This window comes from Anser anser (genome assembly GCF_964211835.1).
Source record: "Anser anser genome assembly, contig: SUPER_W_unloc_1, whole genome shotgun sequence".
Taxonomy (NCBI): Eukaryota; Metazoa; Chordata; class Aves; order Anseriformes; family Anatidae; genus Anser; species Anser anser.
Genome location: NW_028154231.1, coordinates 798,207 through 821,287, shown reverse-complemented (window position 1 = coordinate 821,287; position 23,081 = coordinate 798,207).

Sequence of the window (23,081 nt, the reverse complement as noted above, 5' to 3'; positions counted from 1 at the left end):
ACCTGGGGGATGACAAGGAAGAGGGCCGCGGACAGCTGCCGCAGAGCCCCTCCCCGCTGACCCCCTCGGCTCCCGCCTTGCCTACCCCCGATAATGCCTCCCTGCAGGCCCGAGCTTTCGACCCACGGGAACGATGGGAGCTGGTGCGCCGAGAAGCGCTAAAAGACGGGGACCCGGTGGGAATGGCTTTCCCGGTGCAGGTGCGACCCAACAGTCAAAATGAATATAATGCCTTCCAATGGGACCTAATTAAAGAGTTGAGAAAGACTGTGACAACATATGGATTACATGCACCATTTCCTCAGTCATTGTTAGAAAACGTTATGACTGGTCACTTGCTGGTGCTGTACAATTGCCGTCAGATAGCCGCAATGATTTTAACGCCAACACAAAAATTACTGTGGGAGCAAAAATGGAAAGAAGGGTGCGAATTGGCCGCCCTGCGTAACCTGGACCGGCAGCCCGGCGACCCCCTCCTGGGAGCCGGGATCCCACAGTTGATGGGGTCTGAGCCGTTATTTGATCCGAGATCGCAGGCTAGGCTCGACGATGCCATCTTGCGGCAGTCCGCGTCTCTGGCCTTCCAGGCTATGTTGAAGTTGCCTGAAGTTGGAAAAGCCGAGCCATCATTTACCAGCATTAGGCAACAAATTACTGAGCCTTATATGCAATTCATTGATAGATTGCGAGACGCTTTGAACAAACAAATTGACAACTGCGAGGCCAAAGAGGCCCTTATACTAAAACTGGCAGTGCAAAATGCAAACACAGACTGTAAGAAAATACTCCAAGCCCTGCCTGCTAATACTACACTGGTACAAATGATAGAGGCTTGCAATCGAGTCGGATCCATAGAACATCACACTGCCGCTTTGGCCGGAGCTTTTGCTACTGCACTTAAAACCGGGCGAAAACGGTGTTTTCGCTGTCGAGCCACGGGGCATTTTGCCACCGAATGCCCACAGCGAGGAGCGGGGGGGGAACGCGGTAACTCTGCCCCTCCCACTGTTTGCCCACGGTGCGGCACGGGATGGCACTGGGCTAGCCAGTGCCGTTCGACGCATGATGCAGAGGGACGACCTTTACAACCGCGGCAGGGAAACGGGAAGCAGAGCGCGGGGCGGGGCCGCGCGATGACACAAGTGCCCCGGCCCTCCTTCGTGGGCGGGCCGTCCTCGCGGAAGTCACCGCCCTGGGCGATGATGACTACCGGGCTGCGACCGCAGCCGCCCACTGCTCCAGCGATCCCGTCCACTACGTCACCGTGGATTCCCTCACAGCCAGAACCCGAGGAAGCGCCGGATTGGATGTCTCCACAGTAACGAACTGCACCCTTTGGGACACTCGAGTCCGCAGAATACCTCTAAATATACAGGGACCAATAGGGAAGGGATGCAGCGCCCTCTTGCCAGGGCGGTCTAGCACCACACTAACAGGTCTTTTTATACTGCCTGAAGTCATTGACGTTGATTATGAACGCATAATACAAGCAATGGCATGGACTCCCTCCCCACCGATGCTCATTCCCAAGGGGACTACAATTGCACAGTTAATACTATTTTAAGCCATAGTTCCACAAGCAGAGACATGTGACCGACACGACGCGGAGTTTGGATCAACGGGACCCCCGTCAGCTTTTTGGGCCTCGGCCATTACCATCAAGAGGCCTACGCTGACCCTAACACTTCATCACCCGCAGGCTGACCCCTCCAGCGCACAAATAACTGTATTAATGGATACCGGGGCAGATGTTACAGTAATTTCTCTTCATGATTGGCCCAAAAGTTGGCCTTTAGATTCCACCACAAAAGGCCTTGTGGGAGTCAGTGGTGTCTCCGGTACTTTTCAGAGCCGGTATATGCTTACCATTAAGACTCATGAAGGCTCGCTGTATAACGTCTGGCCGTATGCTGCCCTCATACCTGTCAGTCTCCTGGGGAGGGATGTGATGGGGCAGGGCAAGTTCACTCTGAGCTTTCCGGAAAATTTTCAGTAGCGGCCATTGACGAGCGACCGCGCATGAGACTCACCTGGGGAACTGATAATCCTGTGTGGGTGAATCAATGGCCGCTTCCTGCGGAAAAGGTCTCCGCTCTCCAAGAACTTGTCCAAGAACAGTTACAATTGGGACACATTACCCCCACAACCAGTCCCTGGAATTCACCCGTGTTTCTTATTAAAAAGAAAAGCGGGAAATGGCGATTACTTCACGATTTACGTCAAATAAACAATGCAATGGAGGACATGGGAGCTCCCCAGCCCGGATTACCTTCTCCTGCTATGCTCCCTCACAATTGGAATATCTTAATTATCAATTTAAAGGACTGCTTCTTTACTATTCCACTTCACCCTGCTGATGCTCCTCGATTCGCGTTCTCGGTCCCAAAAATCAATAAGACTGAACCAATGGATAGGTATCATTGGACTGTGCTGCCTCAAGGGATGAAAAATTCCCCAACAATTTGCCAAACATACGTAGCAGAAGCGCTACGCCCGGTACACAAACGATTCCCGCACGTATACATCTATCATTATATGGACGACATATTGCTCTCCAGTCCAACAGACAACTTAACGCAAGAAGTACTGCCTGTTCTATGGCAGGAATTCCAGACATGGGGATTACAAATCGCACCGGAGAAAATTCAAATCGAGGCGCCTTGGAAATATTTAGGCTGGAAGATACTGCAGCAAAGTATTCAACCCCAAAACGTAGCCATTACAACAGAAATTCACACGCTCAATGATGTCCAGAAGCTTATAGGCAATATAAATTGGATAAGGACGCAATGCGGAATTGACAACCATACACTAGCACCCCTGTTCGAGTTGCTAAAAGGGGACACTAATATTAATGCGCCCCGCCGGCTGACTAATGAAGCCAGGGCAGCGCTACACCGTATAGAGGAGATCTCTGCCCAACAATGCCAGCGGCGAGCAGAAAATTTACCCATTCAGCTCTACATATGCAACCAGAATCCACAACCTTTAGCTATTATTGCGCAATGGGACTCCAACGCAACAGACCCGTTGCTGCTATTAGAATGGGTGTTTCTACCCCACCAACCGACAAAGACACTTGCCACCCGCATTGAAATGTTTTCAGATTTGATTAGGAAGGGAAGAGAACGAATTATAGAAATGGCCGGAGAAGAGCCAAAATCCATTATCATTCCGATAGTTAAAGACTACCTTGATTGGTGCCTCCAGAATAGCTTAGAGCTACAATCAGCCCTTTCGGGTTTCAATGGTCAACTTGATATACATCTCCCGTCTCATAAAATGCTTACTTTTTATAATAATGTACACGTTGAGGACAAGCCGCTATATCGATGGCGCCCAGTCCAAGGACAAACAGTATTCACAGACGGGTCAGGGAGAACGGGGAAAGCTGTAGTCACGTGGGAACAAGGAGGCCACTGGCAACATGTCATAGAAACAATACAGGGCTCCCCTCAGATAGTAGAATTACATGCAGTAGTAATGGCATTCAAGCAATGGGACCAGGCTCCACTAAATATTGTCTCTGATTCACATTATGCAGTAGGAGTAGCACAACGAATTGAAAGATCTCAGATCAAACACATCCACAACGAAGCACTATTCTTAAAATTTAAAGAGTTATTATTTCTTGTAGAGCACCGTACCCACCCTTATTGTGTGATCCACATTAGAAGTCATACGACACTCCCGGGATTCTTTGCAGAATGAAATGCCCGGGCCGATCAATTGACTAACATTGCATTCCAAGTCCCAGTGCCAACTACATTGTCCCAGGCACGTTTATCACATCAATTCTTCCACCAAGCTGCAAAGGCATTGTCAAAACAGTTTGCCATCCCCATAGGAGATGCTAAGCTCATAGTACAGACCTGCCTGGATTGTCAACAATGACCAGGCCCACCGACTACAGTTAATCCTAGGGGCCTCTCTTCAGCTTTGGCAGACTGACGTTACCCATGTTCCCAAGTTCGGGAGGCTAAAATACGTTCACGTGTCCATAGACTCTTTTTCGCACGCGCTCTGGGCCTCTGCGATGACGGACGAAACAAGCCGTCACACACAGGCACATTTCCGTGCGGCCTTCGCCGCCCTCGGAATCCCTAAAGAAATAAAAACTGATAATGGCCCAGCTTATGCAAGCCGCTCTACGTGACTTTTTTTCCATACCTAGGGCATCACTCACAAGACAGGCATCCCACACTCACCCACAGGACAAGCAATAGTAGAACGTGTTCACCGCACGTTAAAGGACTTATTGGCTAAACAGAAAAAGGGGGAGACACAGGAGACCCCGCAGAATAGATTGAACAAAGTGGTATGTGTCACTTGCCGAGGCGACCGGCTCCGGGGCAGACGCGTGCTGCAACGGAGCGCGGGATCGGGACAGGCAGGGCTATTTTTCGGGCATCGAGCCTACGTGAGGGAGCCGCCAGGCACCGGCAGCCCTCGTGAGGGAGGCTGACGAGGCGTAGGCGGAGCCAGCAGCGTCAGCGACAGCTCCTCCCCCCGGCCGTTCAAAGGCAGCCCTTAGGAAGCGCGAGCGACCAGGAGCGCGGCGAACAGGGCCGGCAAACAGGGAGTGACACGGCAGTTAGCGCGGGCAGGAAGGGCGGAGCGCTCACACCCGCCCATAGGGACAACTCCTCCAACAGCACTCTCCCGTCAACTGGGCTGCGATGGTCTCCACCAGGCACGGTGCTTTCTCTAGGAAGTCAGTACACACCCAGACCGACTGCCCGCCCAAACATGCGGCAGTTCAGGTCTCCGGATGCGGGGAGTGTCTGAGCCTCTTGCTGCCATCGGCAGGAGGCAGAGAGACTGCTTGCGTGAGGTGCGAGCAGGTGGACGACCTGGTCCGCATGGTGGCGGAGCTCAAGGAGGAGGTGCAGAGGTTGAGGGATATCAGGGAGTGCGAGCGGGAGATAGACTGGTGAAGCGACTCCCTGCAGGACCGGAGGGAGAGGGACCAGGGTGAGACGCTCCAAAGGGGGGTGGACCCCCTGCCCTGTCGCCATCGGGCGGAGGGAGGGGACCTGCGAGTTGAGGAGGAATGGAGACAGGTCCCTGCTCGACCTCGCAGGAGATGCCCTCCCCTTCCGGTGCCGCCTTCCCAGGTGCCCTTGAACAATAGGTTTGAGGCCCTGGAGCTGGAGAGACCGGTGGGTGAGGATGAGGTAGGAAGCCTACCCAGGAGGATGCCTGAGGTGAGGAAGTTGACTCCACGCCTCAGGACTGCCTCCACCAAGAAAGAAAGAAGGGTGATTGTTGTGGGCGACTCCCTCCTCAGGGGAACGGAGGGCCCTATTTGTCGGCCTGACCCCACACGTAGGGAAGTCTGCTGCCTCCCTGGGGCCAGGGTCAGAGACATTACCAGGAAGCTTCCAAACCTGGTTCGCCCCTCTGACTATTACCCGCTTTTGATAGTCCAGGCTGGCAGTGACGATGTTGAAAAGAGAAGCCTCAAGGCTATCAAACAGGACTATAGGGGGCTGGGACGATTGGTGGAGGGAGCGGGAGTGCAGGTGGTGTTTTCGTCCATCCCTACGGGGGAAGGGAGAGGCACGGAGAGGACACGGAAAGCTCGCGTGGTTTATAGGTGGCTCAGAGGCTGGTGCCAGCACAAAAATTTTGGGTTTTTTCACCATGGGGAGCTTTACTCGGCACCCGGCCTGATGGCCCCAGACGGGTCCCTATCTCCAAGGGGAAAACGGATCCTAGGCCAGGAGCTGGCGGGACTCATAGAGAGCGCTTTAAACCAGGTAAGAAGGGGGACGGGGCTCAAACAAGGCTTGTTGGAGCTGTGCCGGGGGAAACAATGGCTAGGCCGAGGAAGAAGGCGATGGCCCAGCTGAAGTGCATCTACACTAATGCACGCAGCATGGGTAACAAACAGGAGGAGCTGGAAGCCATTGTGCAGCAGGCAGGCTACGACTTGGTTGCCATCACGGAGACGTGGTGGGACCGCTCCCACGACTGGAGTGCTGCAATGCCTGGCTATTGGCTCTTCAGGAGGGACAGGCAGCACAGAGGGGGTGGTGGCGTGGCTCTCTACATTAGAGAATCTTTTGATGTTGATGTTGTGGAACTCCAGGCTGGGAATGATAAGGTTGAATCCCTGTGGGTTAGGATCCGCGGGAAGGCCGGCAAGGCTAACTTCCTGGTCAGGGTCTGTTATAGGCCGCCGAACCAGGATGAGGAGACGGATGAGGAGTTTTATAGGCAACTGACAGAAGTTGCAAAATCGTCGGCGCTTGTCCTCGTGGGGGACTTCAACTTCCCGGACATATCCTGGAAACACAACACGGCACAGAGAAAGCAGTCTAGGAGGTTTCTGGAGAGCGTGGGAGATAGCTTCCTGACGCAGCTGGTCAGCGAACCTACCAGGGGTGGTGCCCCGCTAGACCTTCTCTTCACAAACAGAGAAGGACTGGTGGGAGATGTGGTGGTCGGAAGCTGTCTTGGGCAGAGTGACCACGAAATGGTAGAGTTCTCTATTCTTGGCGAGGCCAGGAAGGGGACCAGTAAAACTGCTGTCTTGGACTTCCGGAGGGCTGACTTTGAGCTGCTCAGGACGCTGGTTGGCCGAGTCCCTTGGGAGGCGGTTCTGAAGGGCAGAGGAGTCCAGGAAGGCTGGGCGCTCCTCAAGAAGGAAATCGTGATGGCACAGGAGCGGTCCGTCCCCACGTGCCCAAAGACGAGCCGGCGTGGAAGAAGACCGGCCTGGCTCAACAGAGAGTTGCGGCTTGTGCTTAGCAGAAAAAAGAGGGTTTATAATCTTTGGAAAAAAGGGCGGGCCACTGAGGAGGACTACAAGGATGTAGCGAGGCTGTGCAGGGAGAAAATTAGAAAGGCCAAAGCTCATCTGGAGCTCAACCTGGCTACTGCCATTAAAGACAACAAAAAATCCTTTTACAAATATATCAACGCGAAACGGAGGACTAAGGAGAATCTCCATCCTTTACTGGATGCGAGGGGAAACCTAGTTACTAAGGATGAGGAAAAGGCTGAGGTGCTTAATGCCGCCTTTGCCTCAGTCTTTAGCGGCAATACCGGTTGTTCTCTGGATACCCAGTGCCTTGAGCTGGTGGAAGGGGATGGGGAGCAGGACGTGGCCTTCGCTATCCATGAGGAAATGGTTGGCGACCTGCTACGGAGCTTGGATGTGCGCAAGTCGATGGGGCCGGATGGGATGCACCCGAGGGTACTGAAAGAACTGGCGGAGGAGCTGGCCGAGCCGCTTACCATCATTTATCGGCAGTCCTGGCTATCGGGGGAGGTCCCAGTTGACTGGCGGCTAGCCAATGTGACGCCCATCTATAAGAAGGGCCGCAGGGCAGACCCGGGGAACTATAGGCCTGTCAGTTTGACCTCAGTGCCAGGAAAGCTCATGGAGCAGATTATCTTGAGGGTCATCACGCGGCACTTGCAGGGCAAGCAGGCGATCAGGCCCCGTCAGCATGGGTTTATGAAAGGCAGGTCCTGCTTGACGAACCTGATCTCCTTCTATGACCAAGTGACGCGCTTGGTGGATGAGGGAAAGGCTGTGGATGTGGTTTACCTTGACCTCAGTAAGGCTTTTGACACAGTTCCCCACAACATTCTCCTCAAGAAACTGGCTGCTCGGGGCTTGGACTGGCGTACGCTTCGCTGGGTTAGAAACTGGCTGGATAGCTGGGCCCAGAGAGTTGTGGTGAATGGAGTCAAATCTGGTTGGAGGCCGGTCACTAGTGGTGTCCCCCAGGGCTCGGTACTGGGGCCGGTCCTCTTTAATATCTTTATCGATGATCTGGATGAGGGCGTCCAGTGCACCCTCAGTAAGTTTGCAGATGACACCAAGCTAAGTGCGTGTGTCGATCTGCTCGAGGGCAGGAAGGCTCTGCAGGAGGATCTGGATAGGCTGGACCGATGGGCTGAGGTCAACTGTATGAAGTTCAACAAGGCCAAGTGCCGGGTCCTGCACCTGGGGCGCAACAACCCCAAGCAGAGCTACAGGCTGGGAGATGAGTGGCTGGAAAGCTGCCTGGCCGAGAGGGACCTGGGAGTATTGGTTGATAGTCGGCTGAATATGAGCCAGCAGTGTGCCCAGGTGGCCAAGAAGGCCAACAGCATCCTGGCCTGCATAAGAAGCAGTGTGGCCAGCAGGTCTAGGGAAGTGATTGTGCCCCTGTACTCGGCTCTGGTGAGGCTGCACCTCGAGTACTGTGTTCAGTTTTGGGCCCCTCGCTACAGGAAGGACATGGACGTGCTCGAGCGAGTCCAGAGAAGGGCAACCAAGCTGGTGAGGGGTCTGGAGTACAAGTCTTATGAGGAGCGGCTGAGGGAGCTGGGCTTGTTCAGCCTGGAGAAGAGGAGGCTCAGGGGCGACCTTATCGCTCTCTACAGTTACCTTAAAGGAGGCTGTAAAGAGGTGGGGGTTGGTCTGTTCTCCTACGTGCCTGGTGACAGGACGAGGGGGAATGGGCGAAAGTTGCGCCAGGGGAGTTTTAGGTTGGATGTTAGGAAGTACTTCTTTACCGAAAGGGTTATTAAGCATTGGAATGGGCTGCCCAGGGAGGTGGTGGAGTCACCATCCCTGGAGGTCTTTAAAAGACGTTTAGATGTAGAGCTTAGCGATATGGTTTAGTGGAGTACTTAGTGTTAGGTCGGAGGTTGGACTCGATGATCTTGAGGTCTCTTCCAACCTAGAAATCTGTGATACTGTGATACTGTGATAAATCATTTGACGCTACCTTTTCAATACAAAGACGTACCACCTATAATTAAGCATTTTAAATCAATGGAATCAGGACTAACGTCCATTCCAACAGGAAAAGCAATGGTTATGATGAGAAATCTGGATACTGGGGGGTGGGAAGGACCATATCCCTTAATAACCTGGGGGCGAGGGTACGCTTGTGTTTCCACAGGGCAAGGACCACGATGGGTGCCAGCTCATAGCGTGCAACCATGGTTGGGACCATCATCCTCGTCCACTTCTGCAGCTTCGGCGCCTCCTGGGTCTCAGTCCAGCCCAGACTGTGGGTGACCCATTCGGTGATAATCTGGAGCTGATTAATACAGCAGTGCACGAAAGGTTAGATGGGAGAAGGTTCCTGGATCTGGTGGAGCCAATGAAATGACCCATCTACAACATGTCTGGTGGGGAACCCGGCGGATAACAAAGACTGGACTGTTTACTTATGGCAAGCGCCCCTAGAGCCACAGGAATTAGATATCCTGAGATGTGTAACAGTAATAGCATGTATAAGGTTTAATTGCTCGAAAAAAATAAGGTCAACGCCACACTTGCTCCTTATTGCAATGCATCTTTTTGCTGTCATTATACAAATTATAATAGCATCCTTCCTTGCGCCAGGAGCCGCTCTGCTCGGCTGTGGGATCCACTGTGGGACGGACGCCCCTAGGTGCACCCCTAGCATTTTTTCCTCAGAGGGGTCTCCACTCTCAGCCGCTCACCACAGGAGCAGACAAGGACCTCCTGAAGCCGCAAACGAATTATTTTAAGTGATGTTTTCTTGTGGTATAAATGAGAAGTGCAAGAGGCCTCTTTGTGTGATTGTGCTGTGCAAGTGAGAAGCAGCAACGCTGCGAAGCAACATTCCTAGCACGTACTGGCTTGTTGACTGATGTAGATTCTAGTAGGCACGCTACTTTACAATCGTAATTCTGCATGTGATTTTCACCCTGTTGCTTACTGTACCTTGCTTATTGCAGTGTCTGCGGTGATTGATAGAAAAATCTATAGAAAGCATTTGGTTGATTGAAAATAAAAAAGGGGAAATTGTGGGAGAAGAATTCGCAGGGAGCTTTGTGCTGTTTTATGGGAACAGAATTCGCAGGTGGCTTCATGCTGTTTCACATGTCCCTGAGTTAGAGATAATGAGGAAAACAGCGGTAGAACCAAAAACTTGAGCAAGTGCGAGATAAAGTAAATTGGCTACAGTGCTAAAGATGAGTTTTGGGCAGTAGCCAATTGCCGGCTGGCTCAAGGCGCGTCTGAGGGTCTCTAACCAGTTGTAAGACAGATTCGGGCGTGTGGACAGCGTGTGGGGCTACAGGGAAAGTATATGTAGTGGTGAAAAATGGCAATAAAGTTCCTACTGTTGAAGAGCCATCAGGAGTCCATGTCATGCGTGCCTTCAAACCACCTCCCTAGGAATCCTGTTCCAGTGTTTGATCACCCTCACAGTAAAGAAATTTTTTCCTTATATCCAGTCTGAACCTCTCCTGGCACAGATTTGTGCATACCCTCGCCTTCTATCACTGGTTACCAAGGAGAAGAGACCAGCACCTCCCTCTCCGCTTCCTCTTTTCAGGAGGTTGTAGAGAGCAATGAGGTCACCTCTTAGCCTTCTCTTCTCCAGACTAGATAACCCAAGTGTCCTCAGCCTCTCCTCATAGGATATGCCTTCCAGCCCTTTTACCAGCTTTGTTGCCATCCTCTGAATGCTTTCAAGGACCTTAATATCCTTTTTATACTGTGGAGATCAGAACTGCACTCAGTATTCAAGGTGAGGCTGCACCAATACTCAGTAGAGTGGGAGAATCACCTTTTGACCATCTGACTATTCTGTATTTAATGCACCCCAAAATGTTGTTTTCCCTGTTGGCTGCCAGGGCACACTGACGACTCACACTGAGCCTACTGTCAACCATCACCCCCAAATCCCTTTCTGCTGAGTTTTTCTCTAGTCACTGGTCTCCTAATCTGTACCTGTTTCCAGCATTATTTTGTCCCAGGTTCAGAACCCAGCGTTTACCTTTGTTGATCTTCATGAAGAGAATTCTGAGGATAACAAAAGCATGCAGTTATGTTTGAGGGAAAAGCATCTATTTTTGAGATTTTTCTAAATAATTGTTATAGGCCAGCATGAGCTACTTCATTCTGAGGCCCAGTTGTCCATGTTCTCTACCATCACTTAGTTCCTGACGACTGGAGTTTGAAAATTTCAACTTATTAAAATCATGTAAGATTTTTAAGTTGTCTTTTAATTAAGCTGTGGCATGTATACAATCTGATTTTAAATATAAAAAAATAAATTTAAGAATTTGAAAGCTAAGTTGCTAAAACAAAAGTAGATGACATCTGCTGCTCTCCCCTTGTCTACATATCTAGTAATTTCATTACAGAATGCAATAAGGTCAGTCAGTCATGATTTTCCCTTGGTAAATCCATGCTGACTCTTTCTAATTATCATCATCTTTTTCATGTGCCCAGAAAGTCTTACGAGGAGCAGCTGAGGGAGCTGGGATTATTCAGCCTGGAGAAGAGGAGGCTCAGGGGCGACCTTATCGCTCTCTAGAGGTACCTTAAAGGAGGCTGTAATGAAGTGAGGGTTGGTCTATTCTCCCACGTGCCCAGTGACAGGGCGAGGGGGAATGGGCTAAAGTTGCGCCAGGGGAGGTTTAGGTTGGATATTAGGAAGAACTTCTTTACTGAAAGGGTTGTTAGGCACTGGAATGGGGTGCCCGGGGAAGTGCTTGAGTCACCATCCCTGGAGGTCTTTAAAAGACGTTTAGATGTAGAGCTTAGTGTTATGGTTTAGCGGAGGACTTGTTAGTGTTAGGTCAGAGGTTGGACTAGGTGGTCTTGGAGGTCTCTTCCAACCTAGATGATTCTGTGAAATGTGCTCCAACAGTATTTGTTCCATAATTTCCCCAGGGACCAAAGTTAAAGGCTGACTGGCCTGTCATCATTGCCCTTTCCCCCACCCACTGCTGCTCCCACTTTTAAACCTTTCTCTACTGGTCAGGAACATCTCCCAGTCCCCATGAACTTTCAGGATGGAGAGTGGCCTTGCAAAGGACATCAGTCAGTTTTCTCAGCACCCTTGGATGCAGCCCATTGGGTCCCATGGACATGTATGGGACAACGCCTCAAGTAATTCTTAACTCCTTGAGAGAGACCTTGTTAGTAAAGCCTGAGGCAAAGAAGGCATGTGAGCCCACATTTCCTGCATTCAGTGTTTTGTTAGAGCTCTTGTTGCCTTTGGTGTTCCTTTGCGTCAACTTCAGTTGAGCTTTGACTTTCCTAATGTCATCCCTACATTCCTGGGCAATGTTTCTAAAATCCTCCTTTGTAGCCTGTCCCTTCTTCTACCTCCTGTATGCTGCCATCTTGCACTGAAGTTTTGCCATGACTTCCTTGCTTAACCAACCCATCTGATACTTGTACTCCCCTCCCCCATGTATCAAGATGTATCAAGTTCATGCATTGGGAGGATTCTGTCCTTAAAGGCCTGTCACCTTTTCTGAGCTCCTTTACCTTTCCGAGTTGTGCCCCATGGGATCCCACCTAACAGTTCACTGAATAAGCCATCTGCTATTCTAAAGTCCAAGGTTTGTGCTCTGTTACGTGCTTTCCTCACTCTTTGAATTCCACTATTTTTTGATCACTACAGGTAAGGTTGCCATCAATTACCACTTCCCCACCAACTCATAGAATCATAGAATTGTTTGTGTTTAAAGGGACCTTAAAGATCATCTAATTACAACCCCCCTGCCATGGGCAGGGACACCTCCCACTAGACCAGGTTGCTCAAAGCCCCATCCAACCTAGCCTTAAACACTTCCAGGGATGGGGCATCCACAGCTTCTCTGGGCAACCTGTTCCAGTGCCTCACCACCCCCACAGTAAAGAACTTCTTCCTTATATCTAATCAAAACATACCCTCTTTTAGTTTAAAGCTATTACTCCTTGTCCTATCACTACACTCCCTGACAAAGAGTCCCTCCCCAGCTTTCCTATAGGCCCCCTTTAGGTACTGGAAAATCACTATAAGGTCTCCCTAGAACCTTCTCTTCTCCAGGCTGAACAACCTCAGCTCTCTCAGCCTGTCTTCATAGGAGAGGTATTCCAGCCCCTTGATCATCTTTGTGGCCTTCCTCTGGGATCATTCTAGTATGTCCATGTCCTTCTTGTGCTGGGGGCCCCAGAGCTGAAAACGGTACTCCAAGTGGGGTCTAACAAGAACAGAGTAGATGGGGGAGAATCACCTCCTATCATTAGATGTCACTGAGAAGAGCCTAGCTCCGTCCTCCTGACACTCACCCTTTACATATTTATAAGCATTAATAAGGTCACCCCTCGGTCTCCTCTTCTCCAAGCTAGAGACCCAGATCCCTCAGCCTTTCCTCATAAGGGAGATGCTCCACTCCCTTAATCATCCTTGTGGCTCTGCACTGGACTCTCTCAAGCAAGTTCCTTGTCCTTCTTGAACTGAGGGGCCTAGAACTGGATGCAATATTCCAGATGCGGTATCAGCAGGGCATAGTAGAGGGGGAGGAGAACCTCTCTCGACCTACTAACCACACCCCTTCTGATACACCCCAGGATGCCATTGGCCTTCTTGGCCACAAGGGCACAGTGCTGGCTCATGGTCATCCCGCTGTCCACCAGCACCCCCAGGTCCCTCTCCCCTTCGCTGCTCTCTAGCAGGGCAGTCCCCAACTTATACCAGTGCCTGGGGTTGTTCTTGCCCAGATGCAGGACTCTACGCTTACCCTCGTTATATTTCATTAAATTTCTGCCCGCCCAACTCTCCAGGCTGTCTAGGTCCCGCTGGATGGCAGCACAGCCTTCCAGCGTGTCAGCCACTCCTCCCAGTTTAGTGTCATCAGCAGACTTGCTGACAGTGCACTCCATTCCCTCATCCAAATCATTGATGAATATATTGAATAACACTGGTCCCAGTACTGACCTTTGAGGGACTCCACTAGACACAGGCCTCCAACTCAGCTCCGTCCCATTGACCACAACCCTCTGGCTTCTTCCCTTCAGCCAGTTCACAGTTCACCTCACTACCCGATCATTCAGACCACACTTCCTCATTTTAACTTCAAGGATGCTGTGGGAGATGGTGTCAAAGGCTTTACTGAAATCAAGATAGACCACGTCCACTGCTTTATCATCATCTATCTACCTGGTTATGTCTTCATAAAAGGCTATCAGGTCAGTCAAGCACAACTTCCCCTTGGTGAAGCCATGCTGACTGCCCCTAATGACCCTTTTATCCTTGATATGACTAGAGACAGCACCGAGGTTAAATTGTTCCATCACCTTTCCAGGGATGGAGGTGATGCTGACCGGTCTATAGTTACCCGGGTCCTCCTTCTTGCCCTTTTTGAAGACCGGAGTGACATTTTCTTTCCTCCAGTTCTCAGACACCTCTCCCAATGCCCACGACTTACCAAAGATGATGGAGAATGGCCTAGCAATGACTTCCACCAGCTCCCTCAGCACCCGCATGTGCATCCTATCAGGACCCATGGACTTATGGATGTCCAGCTTGCTTAATCAGTCCTTAACCCAACTGGGTCAACAACACCCAGTCAAGTCCAAGGAGGTCCAACAACACCAAGTCAAACAACACCCCCAGGTCCTTCTTATCAGGGCTGCTTTCAACCCATTCTCCACCCAGCCTGTATCTGTGCTTGGGATTGCCCTGACCCAGGTGTAGGACCTTGCACCTGGCCTTGTTGAACCTCATAAGGTTTGCACAGGCAAAAAACAAACAAAAAAAAAACCACTCTCAAGCCTGTCAAGGTCCCTCTGGATGGCATCCCTTACTTCCAGCATGTCAACCGCACCACACAGTTTGGTGTCATCCACAAGCTTGCTGAGAGTGCACTCAATCTCACTATCCATGTCACCGACAAAGATGTTAAACGGTGCCAGTCCCAATACTGACCCCTGAGGAACACCACTCATTACTGATCTCCACTTGGACATTGAGCCCTTGACCACAACTCTTTGAGTGCGACCATCCAGCCAATTCCTTATCCACTGAGTGGTCTGTCTGTCAAATCCATGTTTCTCTATTTTAGAGACAAGCATATCATGGGGGACAGTGTCAAATGCTTTGCATAAGTCCAGGTAGATGATGTCAGTTGCTCTTTCCCTATCCACCAATGCTGTAACTCCATCATAGAAGGCCACCAGATTTGTCAGGCATGATCTGCCCTTAGTGAAGCCATGTTGGCTGTCAATCACCTCCTTATTTTCCATGTGCCTTAACATAGTTTCCAGGAGGATCTGCTCCATGATCTTGCCAGGCACAGAGGTGAGACTGACTGTGGCCTGTAGTTCCCCAGGTCTTCCTTTTTTAAAAATGGGGGTTATGTTTCCCCTCTTCCAGTCAGCAGGAACTTCACCAGACTGCCACAACTTCTCAAAGATGATTGACAGTGGCTTAGTAGCTACATCCGCTGGTTCCCTCAGGACCCACAGATGTATCTCATCACTTGTGCACATTCAAGTTCCTTGGATAGTCCTGAACCTGATCTTCTCCTACAGTGGGTGGTTCATCATTCTCTCAGTTCCTGTCTTTGCCTTCTGGGGCCTGGGCTATGTGGCTAGAGCTCCTGTCATTGAGGACTGAGGCAAAAAAGTCATTAAGTACCTCAGCCTTCTCCATATCCTGGGTGACCAGGTCTCCTGTTTCCTTCCAGAGAGAGCCCACAATTTCCCTAGTTTTCCTTTCATCACCGATGTACCTATAGAAGCCCTTCTTGTTGCTCTTGATGTCTATGGCCAAATTTAACTCTAAAAGCGATTTGGCTTTCCTAACCTGATCCTTGTCTGCCTAGACAATGTCTCTGTATCCCTCCCAGGCTATCTGTCCTTGCTTCCACTCTCTGTAGGCCTTCTTTTTCTACTTGAGTTTGGTCAAAAACTCCTTATTCATCCATGCAGGCTTCCTGGCGTTTTTGCCTGACTTCCTTGTTGGGATGCATTGCTCTTGAGTTTGAAGAAGGTGATCCTTGAATATTAACCTGCTTTCTTGGGCCCCTCTTCCCTCCAGGGCTTTGTCCCATGGTACTCTACCAAGCAGATCCCTGAAGAGGGCATAGTCTGCTCTCCCAAAGTCCAGGTTAGACAGCTTGCTGCGCTCCCTCAAGATCCTAAACTCCACCATTTCATGATCACTGCAGCCAAGGCTGCCCTTGAGTTTCACATTCCCCACCACCCCCTCCTTGTTGGTGAGAATAAGGTCCAGCATAGCACCTCTCCTCATTGGCTCCTCTATCACTTGTAGAAGGAAGTTTTCATCAACACATTCCAGAAACCTCCTGGACTGCCTATGCCCTGCTGTGCTGTCCCTCCAACAGATATTGGGGCTGTTGAAGTCCCACGTGAGAACCAGGGCTTACGAATGTGAGGCTGCTTTTATCTGTCTATAGAGGGCCTCATCTGCTTCGTCTTCCTGATCAGGTGGCCTGTAGCACACTCCTACTATAACATCACCTGTCCCTGCCGTTCCTGTAATCCTGACCCATAAACTCTCTGTCAGCTCCTCATCCATCCCCAGTCAGAGCTCCATGCACTCCAGCTGCTCACTGACAGAGGGCAATGCCCCTTCCCCCCTGCCCGTCCTTCCTAAAGAGTCTGTATCCTTCCATCCTAACACTCCAGTCATGGGAGCCCAGTATGTCCCCGCAATGCCAATGAGGTTTTAGCCCTGCAGACGTGCATGCATCTGTAACTCCTCTTGTTTATTCCCCATGCTATGTGCGTTAGCATAGAGACATTTAAGTTGGGCCCACTGATGAAGCTGGCTTACTGGCTAGACTTCTTTTGTGTTGCTCTTCAAGTGCTCTTCTGATGACCCATGACCCTTCTCTGGGCTCTGGACAACCATCACTGACACTGGCATCAAACTGGGAGGAGTAGGATGGATTGAGGTTCACCTCCCCCGGCAACTCTAGTTTAAGTTACTCTTCACCAGCTTGGCAAGCCTCTGAACAAAGATGCTCTTCCCCTTTTCTGATAGATGTATCCCATCAGCTCCCAGCAGACCAGGTTTCTCAAAGAGAGTCCCATGGTCTAAATAGCTGAAACCCTGTCTGTGGCACCAGTCCTGCAACCATCTGTTGATTTGCCAGATTCAACTGGCCCTTTCAATCCCCTTCCCTTTGACTGTCAGGACCAATCAAAAAAACTACCCATATTCCTGAGTCTTTTACTGCTTCCAACAGGGCTCTGTAATCCCTCTTGATACTCCTCAGACTGCTCCTGGTTGCATCACTGGTGCCCACGTGAAACAGCAGCAGCAGATAACAGGCCTTAGGCTGTACAAGGCTTGACAGTCTCTTGGTAACATCCCTGATAAGCAGCAGACTTCCCTCAAGAGTAGATGGGGTTGGCAGATTGGCACCTCTGTACCTCTCCGAAGAGTCTCCTACTACTATCACCTGTCACCTTTTCTTAGTTGGACTAGTTGTTATGCAGGGAGCAGACTGGGCTGTCTTACTCAGCTCCACCCTCCCTGCAATGGATCTTTCCTTTTCAGTCTGCAAAGTGTTGAAGCGGTTCTGTAAGGGCACCTCAGGCTTTGGGGGAAAGACTTTTCCTCCTGCTGGTCCTCGTTGCCAGCTTCTACTCTCCAGTGTTATTGCCCCCCCCTTTTGTGAGGGGGTTTCATGCTGTTTGGGCATGGGCTGTGGGTCTCCTGCAGACTGTCCTAGGCTCCAAGTAACTCCTCCTCAGCCTCTCTGATGCTACACAGCCTTCTCACTGCCTCCTGCAGCTCAGCCACCTACTTCAGGAGGTCCTCCATCTGGGTATACCTTTTGCAGGCAGGTCTGCCACCTGTCCCTGCCCCAAGAGAAAGATCTAGGCACTTACAGCAGTCAGATGTCTGCATTGCAGCCTCACCCCTCAGTAGGCCTGTCTGGGTAGAGGCATCAACCGCTGCTGGTGTAGATGGTACAGACTGTGCAGCCAGTGCTGCAGCCTTTGCCCTGAGACTAGCGTCCACCATTCTATCTTAAGGATCAGGAAATGTGCACACCGCTGGTCTTTGCAGATCTGGGTGTGGGGTTAAGGTGTACTTGGTGCCTCCCACTCATTCCATGGTATTGCCCTCCCTGTTGCCTTCCCATGCAAACTGACGTGCCATACCCTGGCTGACGCACCACTCCCTGCTTGCACGCTCTGCCACGCCACAGGTGATGCACCACACAAAACTGCCACACCATACTGTGGCTGACATGTCAGGCTCCATAAGGGCTGCTTATGGAAGAGTACGGGGTAGCTGCTGTTACTGCTTTTTCATTATTCAATGTCAAGAACACATTCAGAGTCAAAGTGCCAGAACAAACACCAAACTAAAACAAAGTTAAAATAATGTACCAACTAAATCACATGTACTTCACACAACTAGTAGTACAGCAGCCAACGTAGAACATCTACAAAACAACATACCAACTAGATCGCATGGACTCCCAGTGACTAGTAGTACAGCACCCAACGTAGAACATCTTCTACACTTTACAGGTACCTTCCAAAATAACAGCATACCAACCAAACAAAACTCAAAAAATAATACCTTTGTAAAAGATGGTCCTTGTCTGTCCCTGTGGTGAGCCAGCTGAGGCGAGGAGTCCCTCCGAGAATTTCCTGGGATGCGCCTAGAGAGTCCTGCATCTCAGGGGCTTCCGCAGCTGAACAGAGAAAGTGTCCCATCTGGGTCACCAAATTGACATAGCAAAGACCTCAATAACCAAAGTTATTAAGCAGGCTTTCTTTATTAGGGTGCCAGGTGTGTGGGGGGATCGCTCTGCCTAACATACACACACACCAAAGGTTACTGGCAGTGTGCTTATATTAGCAGAACAAATACATATTCATTTAATTCCCCCTAAGTCTCTTGCATATTCATCAGGTCCCAGAAAAATCATTAACATAAGTTCCCACCCTTATTCACATGCATACTGGAGTCCTTGGGTGGTCATCCGGCATACTCTGGTGGTCTTTTGATGAAGGCCAGGAGTTTTACTCACTGTTAAACTTCTGACCCTTCTTTTCTTTGACAGACTTCAACAGTCAAGCCAGTTCTTGCTGGTTCTATTTATCTACGCATACATTCTTTTACTCCCTTATCTTTGAGATCATCCTGTCTTTGTGGTTAGCATACAACTGTGCTAGCAAAGACCTACAGAATCAACATCTTCTACCTTGTTCCCAATGTCAATACAATCATAATCTAGATTTAGGCTTTACATAAAAGAACATCAGTCAGTCCATTACTCCTCAGAGAAGAAAGAGGACAATGGAGGTGTCCCTGGTTACCAGGCACTCACAGATTTTGCTATCCAGCACCAACCCAAAACCCACTTAGGGCTTGTAGCTACATAATTTTATAAATGATGCTCCCTGGGCTATTATATTTCCCTGTTCTAGGCTGGGTGTCACCCTTTCCTGGTAACCCAGCACCTGAGTATTGTTAGCAGTGATGGGCTTAACTACCCTATCAATCAGTGCTCCCCACCCACACATTCTTGGTGACTCAGCACTTGGGCCTTCATAATACTTTTGCTCTGTGTTAGTTTGATAATGGGTATTCACAGACTCTGGAGTCAGAGAGTTGGGTGATTTCTCTGTTTTTGTCTCAGTTCTTGAGCTTTTTGATTTTTTTTTTTATTTTTTTTTTGCTTTGAGAAGGGAAGCAAGAGAGTGGTTGTGGGGGAGTTCAACTGCATAGCAGGATAAAACCACTAAGTCTTCTTTGGTGCTTAATGTGGGGCTGGTGGAATTTGAGATAAAAATAATAATTGAAATGAGTTATGGGTAAACTATGGACTGGGTATTGTTTAAGAATGTGAAAGTTGTAAAGAACTTAAGAAAGCAATAATTGTGAAGAATGTGTTGTAGTCATGTAGTCATGTGGTGAAGGGATGAGGGGTTAATGAGTGTGTGTTAATCGTCCACTTAATCGGTGTTGGGATGATGTTATGCTTGTTTTGCTGTGTTTTTTTTTTTTTAATGGAAGTGAATTTTGTGAAGACTGTGGTGATTATAGTGTAAGAATATTGTGATAATTCTTAAATATGCTTTTCACAGAGGCAAGGGGTGTGTTACCATAAAAGTCAGTCAAATAAACTCTCTAAGGCTGTGGTGGTTTTACCTTGCTAGGCAGCTGAACTCCACCACAACCACTCTCTCACTCCCTCTCCTCAGAAGAGGAGGGGAAGAAGAAAAGGAAAGAAACAACTCATGGGTTGAGATAAGGATAATTTAATTAAAGGAAAAAAATAATCAATAAAGAAAAATAATGTTAATTAATTAACTTAACTAAAGGGAAAGGGGAAAAAAACAACAAGCAAAGGCTGTGTGGAAGTGCAGAGGAAAGAAGTTACTCTCTACTTCCCACCAATGAGTGATGCTTGACCACCTACGTGAAGCAGGGCCTCAATGCACGTAGCCGTTGTTTGGGAGGACAGATATTTTCACAAGGAGAGCCCACCCCCTCCCCCACTCCTTCCTTTTTCCACCTTCTATTACTGAGTGTGATATCATATGGTATAGAATATCCCTTTGGTTGGTTTAGGTCAGCTGCCCTGGTGATGTTCCTTCCTCACTTTTTGCCCACCCCCAACCTGCTGGCTCTTGGGGGGTTAGAGGTGATGCAGTGAAAACTCAATAACCAAAGTTATTAAGCAAGCTTTCTTTATTAGGGTGCCGGGTGTGGGGGGGATCGCTCTGCCTAGCACACACACACCAAGGGTTACCGGCAGTGTGCTTATATTAGTGGGACAAATACATATTCATTTCATTTCCTGTAAGTCTCTTGCCTATTCATTGAGTCCCCGAAGAATCATTAACATAGGTTCCTGCCCCTATTCGCATGCATACTGGAGTCCTTGGGTGGTTGTCTGGCGTACTCTGGTGGTCTTTTGATGAAGGCCAGGAGTCTTCTAAATTCCTGACCCTTCCTTTCTTTGACAGACTTCAGTAGTCAAGCCAGTTCTTGCTGGTTCTATTATCTATGCATACAGTCTTTTACTCCCTTATCTTTGGGTCCTTAACATACAACTGTGCTAGCTAAGACCTATGGAATCAACATCCTTTATCTTGTTCCCTGTCTCAGAGGGAGTCCTGAGGCTGTGCCAGTATTGTTCAGCAGTAGACACAATACTGTTGTGATACCAGTGCTGTTCTAGCTACAAGTGCAGAGCACAGCACTGTATGGGCTGCTGCAGGGAAAGTTAACTCCATCCCAGCCAGACCCAGTACAACAGAGGCGAGGGGTGTGTTACCATAAAAGTCAGTCAAAGAAACTCTCTAAGACTATGGTGGTTTTACCTTGTTAGGCAGCTGAACTCCACCACAACTGCTCTCTCAGTCCCCCTCCTCAATTAGGAGTTTTAGAAAACAGGCAGGCATTCTTTAATTGCAGTGTTGGATGCACAGGGGATCACTCTACATAGTGTGCGTGCCGAATTGTCCAAGCTACAGGGACTATATACAATTAAAACATACGTATTAATTTGATTTCCATGAAATAGTTAATATAATCATGCTATTTCCCTTAACTCCTTAAAATATGTAAACGTCTCTGACGCACGTGCATTTGTTTCCACTGGTGGTCTTCTGGAGGTCTCTGGTGGTTGTCTTCCTCACCATGTTTGCTGGTTGAACCCAGTTTTTGCGCATGCTCAGGCCATCTCCTTCTTTTTTACCTTACTGTTTCAATTTAAGCATGCATGCTGAGTTTAGTTGATCACACATCCAAGGACATATGCATAGCATGAGTTTCTCGCCTAATCTTCTGACATCCTCCAGGCCTGGGTGGTCTTGCCCTCACTTTGAAATACAAGTCTGTATTTTCTTACAGAAGAAGCTGTCTAAGTAATACAAAGTTTCTAAACTTCCTTCTACCTAACTAAAAATAGTAAGGTGTGACCTATCTTCTGATAAAGCACTTTAAATCTGATTCTGTTGTTCTATCAAGGAAGAGACCATTTGTCCTTTCATCTTGGTATCAGGTAGAATACCTTGGGTTTATGTGGCAAGGGCTTGGTAGCAGGGGGGCTGCAAAAAAAAAATCTCTGAAATGGATCTGTGAACTAAGTTTGTTTAACTGATACTGTAAAAGTCAGTGAGTAAAGTAACACCAGAGATACAAAGGAGGAAGACTAGAAAATAATGAACTAAACATAGTAAAGTTTTGGCCTATCTGTTCATAAAACATTTCAGATTTGTCTCTTTTATTCTATCAGGGAGAGAACCATGTGTCCTTCTGACTCAGTATCAATCCCTCCTTTTCTTTTGAGGGTTTGCAGTGAGCAAGCTACAACCCTTACCATATTAGAGCAACAACTACAACCTAACACTGTACCATCTTACAGGTGATTATACACACTGTTATAGAAAGGCGATCAAAAGAATTCTTGTATCGAACACTAATGTCCTTTCTAGTACATTAAATCCATTAACTTTGAACAGCAGTTGCAGATGCATTATACCAATACATATACGCAAACTAAAAGAATCAGTAGTGTAATTATTACAACTAAAATTTTCTTCACCCGTAATTTTAAATCAGGAAACCAGGATGTCATCCAATTCAATAATTTAAAAATTCCAAATGATGTGTCGTCCTGTTGAACCTCATGTAGGATTTTGGTCTGCTTCCAAATTTCATTCAAGTCTGTCAGAATCTTCCCTGTCTGATCCACATACACACAACTTGTATTAAGCACTGTGCGCACACGCCTCCCCTTGTGAGGCTAAAAGCATATCCAATAGCCATTCTGTCCTGTAAAGCAGCTGGCAGAAATTTCACTCTCTCTCATTGTAAGGCCAATATAGCATCTGTGATCTGATTCCCAATTTTTCTATTATAAATGTTTACAATAGCCTTCTCTAATTCACTAGCGCCTATTATTCCTTTTTTGTCTCTCCATAAACGTTCTGAACCAAAATTTCTGATCCAAAGTCCTTGATACTGTTATATTAGGTACTACTGCTCCCAAGGTACAAATTCATGACCTTGCGAATAGGGCAATGCTTTCCTGGCTTTCTTTCCACAGCCCCAGAACCACCCTTTTCCTTTGGGAACAGGACATGAGGATAGCTTCCCATGTACTGTAGGAATAGAGGAATATAGTCCGATTACATTTGGTCATATTTCCTACAAATATATTTTCCCATTTGCAGTCTAACTTATCAGTTCCTTTAGGAGGGTTGCATCTTTGAAAACGTATCCAAAAAGGTTCCCAAGAGTCTAAATTGTCTATTTACCATTCCTGAGTCTCTACTTCAATGGATACATTAAAGTGGGAGGTCCTTGGTC